The following is an 8,286-nucleotide window of genomic DNA, read 5'->3' on the forward strand; positions in this document are numbered from 1 at the left end:
AAAAGCACACTCAACAGTCATTCTGCACCAACTCAGCCTGTTGTTGAACTGCTCCTTGCTGCTGTCAAGGTTCCCTTTGTAGGGTTTCATGAGCCATGACATTAAAGGGTAAGCGCAGTCTCCAAGGATCACAATGGCCATTTCGACTTTCCCTACAGTGATCTTCTGGTATGTGAAGAAAGGCCCAGCTTGCAGCTTCCGGAACAGGCCTGTGTTCCGAAAGATGCATGTGTCATGCATCTTTCTGGATTAGCCTGCATTAATATCCATGAAACACCCATGGTGATCCACAAGCACCTGGAGAACCATAGAGAAATACTCCTTCTGATTTATATACTTGGAGGCTAGGTGGAATATGCATCCCATCTATCACCCCTCTATAGTTAGGGAAACCCATTTGTGCAAAGCCAGCCAAAGTGTCAAGCATGTTGCCCAGAGTCACGGTTTTTCTAAGCAGGATGCGATTAATGGCCTTGCAAACTTGCATCAACACGATTCCAACAGTCGACTTTCCCACTCCAAACTGGTTAGCGACCGATTGGTAACTGTCTGGAGTTGCCAGCTTCCAGATTGCAATAGCCACCTACTTCTCCACCGGCAGGGCACTCTCAGTCTCGTGTCCTTGCACCACAGGGTGGGGGTGAGCTCATCACATAGTCCCATGAAAGTGGCTTTCCTCATCTGAAAGTTCTGCAGCCATTGTTTGTCATCCCAGACTTGCATGATGATGTGATCCCCCCACTCAGTGCTTGTTTCCCAAGCCCAAAAGCGGCATTCCACTGTGGTGAGCATGTCCGTGAATGCCACAAGCATTCTCGTGTCATATGCGTTATACGAGTTGATATCATCATTGGATTCCTCACTGTCACTTTGTAGCTTAAGAAGTAACTTGACTGCAATTCGTGATGTGCTAGCGAGACCCATCAGCATATTCCTCACAAGTTCAGGATCCATTCCCACAGACTGAAAGGGAAGGCAGAGTGTGCAGTACAAAAAACCGAAATCTGGTGCCAAATGTGGACGGAAGCACAGGGATTGCTAGGATGTAAAGTGATGCATTACGGAGCATTGGGACAAGACCAGAATGCCTCATGCCCCTCCTCCCCCTTCCCACAAGCTACAGCACCAGAATGGGAAGAGCTGCCCATAAGTGCCACAAATGTGGTCACACCACTGCGCTTGCAGATGACAGTGTGAACATATGCAGCTTTCCCTGGTGTGGTCTCTGAGGGCTGGTTTAACTCACAGTGCTCTACAGATGCAAATGTAGCCATGGCCTTAGATACTCTGGTGATGCAGGTGGCATAAGTGCCCAGAAGGGTGTACAAATGAATTGAAACATGGGTTTCCTTAACAGAGATTCTTTACCTCTAAGTTGTTTAACCTGCTTTTGCTCTCACAGCGGTTGTCAGACTCCACTTTATAAAAGTAAAACCCGATTGAATATGGGCTATGAATATTTTTGCCCAGTGCTCTTGCCTAAGGCTCTGATTCAGCGAGGTGCTGGAGCATGTGACTAACTTTAAGCATGAGAGTAGTCCCAGTGAAGTCAATGCCTACAGTTAGCGTATGATTTGTACATTGCTGAATCAGGGCTGAAGTTATTAGATCTGAAAGTGTTGATTCTGAGTGACCATATACTTGCTTTACATGCCTTAAACTATGGGACTGCATCTTCTTTCACTATGTGCCTGTATTACAGTAGCAATTAGCAGCCACAGCTGAGACTGAAGCTCCATTGTGTTAGGTACTGAACAAACACATTGTAAGACAAGCAATTTTCTAATCATTTTGCTTATTGATAACCTGGTGCAAAGTTCTCCGGAACAGAAAATTCCTGAAAAAGTTCCCCTTATTCTTTTATTACACGGGTTAGTTGACACTCTGTATAAATTAAATCTTTTGAAGACATGAATGTTTATGGAATGGTATTCTGGCTGAGATCCAGGAGGTTCACCTTGAAATATTGAAACAGCTGGTAACAAAACTAAAGTGAAGCCACAATCATTAAAAGTTTCTGTACCCGTTTTTCCTGTTTGGATTGTTTTGAAAACAGCTTTCAGTCTTGGAACAAATTTATCAACCTGTTTACTGTAAGCAAAGGCATTTCAGCTGCTAAATGGGTTTGAGAGTTGGGCTGAATTAACCCTGTTGTGCCTTGTCTATTTAGATTATACATTCTTGGAGGCAGGGATGTCTTGCTATGTGTATGTACAGCTACCTTGTACAATGGGCCTCTAGATGCTATTATAATAGGGCTTTTCATCTCTACTTTCTACTGGTTGGGATAATTGCCTTGCAAGTCAGGTAAAGAGCTTCAGTACTCAAAAGCCTTGATCATATAGGTAGTTATGAGTAAAAACAAACAAATCTGTACATATTGTCAGAATCAGTTCCCTATTTGAGAACTGCTTGGCTTGTGCTTGTTAATATTTGAATATATAAAGTACATACAACATAGATGTCTCTATCCTTTGGGGATTTGTCAATTACAATTGGTATTGTCTGCAAGGTTTCTCACTGCATCCTGATAAAAAGGCTCTCTTCTAGCAGAAACTGCTGGCCCAGCTTACTAACATGTGGAAAGTATCAACAGTATTTTAAAACAGAAACTTTTCAAGTTCTAGGGTTTTTAGAGAGAGATGGTAGCAAATTGCAAACGCTTTCAGTCCTAAAAAGATAAGCAGCTAGGATGAGTAATAGCTGCATTCTGTGGGCCTGATCCTGCTGTAACTCACCCTACTGTAAATCAGGAGTAACACTTGAAGTCAGTAGCTGGAGTACAATTGGTGCAAGCAGAATCTAGCCCTGTGAGAACAAATATAACAACGCCCTGCTTTTTGGCCAATGATGGCTTCAGAACTGTAAACGCAGGTAAAATTATCCAGTCATAAGGAGGGAAATGGAACTGTGTGTGGGACGAATAATCTTCTATTTGGGCTATTTGCAAATGGCCAGATTGTGTCAAACAGCTCTGAGACACAATTTCTCCTTTGAATTGTCCGTGCTGTGGGGGAGGGGCATAATTTGTTCCTGGCCTGTTTCACCAGCAAACTATAGCACCCTCTGTGTGCTAACTCACAACTACTGTGGCTTGTGAGTGAGGTGGAGGGCAAAGAAAAGTGGAACTAAGGCTCTGTCCACTTGTTCCCTTCCCTCTTCACTTGCGCTTGGACATAATTTGGCAGGCAACACCCGTTTACTTCCACATAGCTGCATCTAAGTCAAGGTAGTACAAACCGGGGCCAAAGAGGGATTCTTGCCCCTGCTTATTTCCTTGCACAGGTGTGTAATCCAAGTTACAATCTAGCTCCAACTGGCTTGCATGGCTGATGGCTCCATTAGAGAGGAACAAGTTCAGAATGTATATGTTTCAGTGTATGTTTTACACTACGTTCATTTCACATTTGTTTCTGGAAAGGAGCTCTCAGATTCCCTTTTTGTTAAAAAAAATTCAAAACAGCTGGGGACAGTTTGTCTGAGCCTAGCTGCTGAAAAAACAGAGCAAACAACTGGCATTTGCTAAGCTCTGCCCTTGGCCATAGCTCTTACTGCTTAATCAAAAGGACTGAAGAAGCTTCTGGGAGATGCAGATACTGGAGTTTGCTCTGATAAAAGGCAGAAGCAAAACAAAAGCTCCCACTGTGATACGATGAATTTGCAACTAGCAGAATGGTTCACAAAGGGCATCTTTGGAGGAGAGGTAAACAATGAAGAGGACAGGTCATAAGAACGGCGAAACTCTGTTAAACCAAAGGTCCATCTAGCCCAGTATCCTGTCTTCCAACAGTGGCCAATGCCAGGTGCCCCAGAGGGAATGAACAGAACAGGTAATCATCAAGTGATCCATTCCCTGTCACCTATTCCCAGCTTCTGGCAAACAAGCTAGGGACACCATCCCCGCCTATTCTGGCTAGCAGCTATTGATGGACCTATCCTCCATGATTTTATCTAGTTCTTTTTTGAACCCTGTTATAGTCTTGGCCTTCAGAAGATCCTCAGGCAAGGAGTTCCACAGGTTGAGTGTGCATTGTGTGAAAAAGGTCAATAATACAGAGTGATCTGGATCGCTTTGTAAGCTAGGTGCAAGCAAACAATATGTGTTTTAACACAGCTAAATGTAAATGTATAATGTAGGCCACACTTACAGGATGGGGGACTCTAACCTGGGAAGCAGTGATTCTGAAAGTGATTTGGGGGTCCTGGTGGATAATCAGCTGAACATGAGCTCCCAGTGTGACACTGTGGCCAAAAGAGTTAATGCAATCCTTGGATGCATAAACAAGGGAATCTCGAATAGGAGTATCTGTATTTGGAAATGGTGCAACTATTGCTACAATACAGTGTCCAGTTCTGGTGTCAAAAATTCATGAAGAATGTTGATAAAATGGAGAGGGTTTGGAGAAGAGACCAAGAATGATTAAAGGGTTAGAAAACATGCCTTATGGTTGGGACTGCAGATTTGTCACATTCAAAAATCATGATGCCGTCATCGTAAATTTAGTAAAAGTCCTGGGTTACTACAGTACTGGGACTGCTCCTGGATTTCTGGTTAAAATATTCCAGCCTCCTCACCCTGCTGAGGGGGCCCCAACCAGCCACAGCAACATTTTCCACCCAGCAACACCGGAACCCTAATCCTGCCCAGTGAGGAAGGGGTGCTGGGGGCAGGAGGGAGTTTGGAGAACGAGCATGCCCCGCACTCACCTTGGTCTGTGGCAACTCCTGAGGCTAGGCCTGAAGCCCCACTCTGGGCATTCCAACCTAGGACGGGGAGTTGCAGGGCCACATAGGTTTGAACAGCCCCCTCCCCAGGTCTCCCCATCATGGTGGGGGGGAGGGGACAGATGGGCCAAACCTGAGTGGCACTATGACCTTTCACACTAGGTCACAACACCACTCACTGAAGTTTGGCTCTGCTACTCCCCTATCATGAGGAGGATGCAGCAAACCTGGGTGACAATGCAAGGTGAGTACACGGGTGGGCTCACTGTCCAACACCCTCCCCCCACACCCCTGGGCCTCCCCTTCACACTGGGCTGGTGATCCACCCTTTGAGAAAATCACAGACAGGAAAAAAGCCATGGCCAAACAGAAGAACCATGGTATTCTGGACTCTTTTCTCCCCCTGTGACAAACCTGCAGCCCTACTTATAGTGATAAACTCAAGGAGCTCAATCTATTTACCTTAGAGAAGAGAAGGTTGAGGAGTGATTGGATCAGTCTATACACCCAAATATTTAATAATGGGCTCTTCAATCTAGCAGAGAAATGGCTGGAAGTTGAAATTAGACAAATTCAATCTGGAAAAAAGGTATAAAATTTCAGCCGTGGAACAATGGAAATTTTAACCATTGGAACAATTTACCAATAGTCATGGTGGATTCTCTATCACTGGCAATTTTTAAACCAAGATTGGATGTTTTTTTCTAAAAGATCTGCTCAAGGAATTATTTTGGGGAAGTTCTATAATCTGAGCTATCCAGGAGGTCAGACTAGACGATCCTGATGGTGTCTTCTGGCCTTGGAATCTATGAAATATTTGGGCAAGATACTTGATGTTTGGTTGGGGAGAAATAAATACGGCCCAATCAAAAGCCCACTAGAGTCAACAGGAGTCCTCCATTGACTTCAGTGGGTTTTGGATTAGGACATATATTTCTTTTCCCCATCCAAAGCATTAAGTATCTTGGCCAAATATTTTATAGATTCCTAAAGAAGTAAGAAGCCTAACTCCCATTGGCATTATCAAGCCAGTGCAAGCTGGGTCTCTAACTACCCTAGGTACTTGAGGAAAATCCCACACCCAGTGCTTGCTGTTCTTTACAAAACTACTTGAAACTGAAATTTCCTTCCCAATGTTTTTGAGTAACCCTACAATAACAAACCAAAATGACAAGCATATATGACAGTCAGAACACAGATCAGTGGTTCATCATCATCCAAGCAGAGACCTAGGAAGGAAGATAGACTGATGACAGGAAGTTTTACAGTGGCACAGTAGCACCACAATAGTTAAGATTACAACACAACGTCTGCTTAAGGTTGACCTTTCTAAAATCGATGTGCTTAGTCAGATTGCTTTGAAATTTGGTGTGTCGCAGGAGACTGCAGGGTAGAGTTAGTCGTCCAAAGTTGGGTTAATCTGAAGTAGGGGTTGCAGAGATATAAGCCCCCAAAAATAGCCATTCTCCAAAAAACATTCTAAGTGGATTCTTTTGCACAGACCTAGAGATTTAACTATGGATGTGACATGGGTCAAAATGGTTTCAATCTGTTAAGTTTTACCCAAGGACGTGCATGGCACCCACTAAATATTTGGGGGACCCAAACTGAAAATATTTGTTTTTACAGTGTGCACACTCCAATGCAGAAAATGAGCTAGAGGATTTCTGTTCCCTCCATTTGATATGTTCTAAAACTTGACTCTTGAAAGTTTCTTAAAATCTAAACAGTTACTCAGATTGCTTTAAAATTTGGTGTGCCTGGTGGGTAACAACATTAGCAATCCAGATTTGGGGACATTTGCCCAACGTGTTCCTGAGTTACAGCCTCTCCCCACGCCAATCAATTTCTTTCTACTGCCTTACACTGAGGTACTGAGAAATACTAGTCAGGAGTGGATGAGTCACAGATGATAGACCTCACTGAGGGCTTGTCTACACTACCGGCAGGATCATCGGGCAGCGATTGATCCAGTGGAAGTTAATTTATCCTGTCTAGTATAGATGCAATAAATCGACCGCTGAACGCTCTCCCGTCGACTCCGGTACTCCACCAGAACGAGGCGCACAAGCGGAGCTGACGGGAGAGCATCAGCTGTTGACCTACAGCAGTGAAGAGACCACAGTAAGTAGAGCTAAGTACGTCGACTTCAGCTATGCTATTCACGTAGATGAAGTTGCAGATCTTAGATCGACGCGGCGCGGTAGTGTAGACAAGCCCTGAGACTGAGGGCTGTGAGCTCACCCTTAATTACCAGACTTAAAGATAAGTTAATCACAAGCCCCCAACTAAGACACAAGGAGTTTTGGACTGAGTGAATGGAGGTTGCTACAATTTGTGAATCCTGGGTGGCAATTTTATTTTGGGGGGAATGTAATCCAAGTATCTGGGTACAAAATTAGATGTGTGAATGCTTCCTGGAGGATTGAGGTCCTAAGAGGTGGGGGAATAGAGAGGAGTTTGGGGCTGTCATGAGGAGAGGGTGTCATGGGGAAGAGAGAATGGTTGTGGGGCTCAGATGGGGGAGGCATGGAGGTTGGGGGGAGTGAAGGAGTGGGACCTAGGAAGGGAGATCTGAGGGTGAGTAGCAGGAGGACTGGTGGAGAATAGGGGCTGGGACAACTGATAGCCCCACATTCTCCCCTTGCCTGTGTGTGCCCAGATCTAGGGGGCTCATGCCTCTCTCAAGGGGCCTGAGCATCCTTCTCTCTTCCCTCCTGGGAGCTGGGATACCGGAGGTCTTGCCCGTCTAGGGGCATCTGAGCCCCTTTGTCTATCCTTCAATGCATGTGCCAGGATCTGGAGGCTGGCTGTGCTCACCTACAGGGGTTAGATCCTCCATCTCCCTCGTGTGCTGGGTTCTGTGGGAGGGCCGGAGGCCCATGCCCCTGCGTAAGCCAGGATCTAGGGAAGCCCTGCCCCTTTGGGTGGAAAGCTGAAAGAAGGCATACTTCATGCATATCACAGGCTCTGAAGCATTCAGGAGGGCAATGAGAACACCCATGAGATGAACTGAGCAGTTAATAAGTCTCAGAATTATTGTTTCAGGTTGTCTCAAGACATCTCCTTGCTGTCCTACATACCACACAATGGTGCCTTCGACCACACCAAGACTCTGTCAGTACTCCCCTTTCCTTTAACCAGGACAGCCACCCCAGCCCTCCCCACAGGAGTCCCCCACTGCCTCTTTGCTAGGGAGCAGCCTCATGCTCCTTGGCCCTATCATGGTTCCTCTGGGTCCAGCTCTCCAGCCCTAGAGATGTCAGCAGGTAAAAAGTCCTCCACTGCTCCTCTGTCTTCAGTCCTTTCTGGCCCTCAGCTCCAGCTTAGAGAGAGCAGATATCTCCATCTACTGCTGCTGCCTTCTGCTCTCTGACTTGGGGATATCAGCCAGCAACTCCTCTGGGAGCTCATCTCCTGCCTCGTTCAGCCTTCCCCCACAAACACCTGCTTTCTTCCAGGACTTCCTCAAGTTCCCCTGGTCTCTAGCAGCTCTCACTTAACCCTAACTGAACAGTCCGCTCTAATGTACTAGGACATTTTCCCTGTCTCCCCTCCCAC

The sequence above is a fragment of the Chelonoidis abingdonii genome, chromosome 8 (assembly GCF_003597395.2).
Source record: "Chelonoidis abingdonii isolate Lonesome George chromosome 8, CheloAbing_2.0, whole genome shotgun sequence".
NCBI lineage: Eukaryota > Metazoa > Chordata > Testudines > Testudinidae > Chelonoidis > Chelonoidis abingdonii.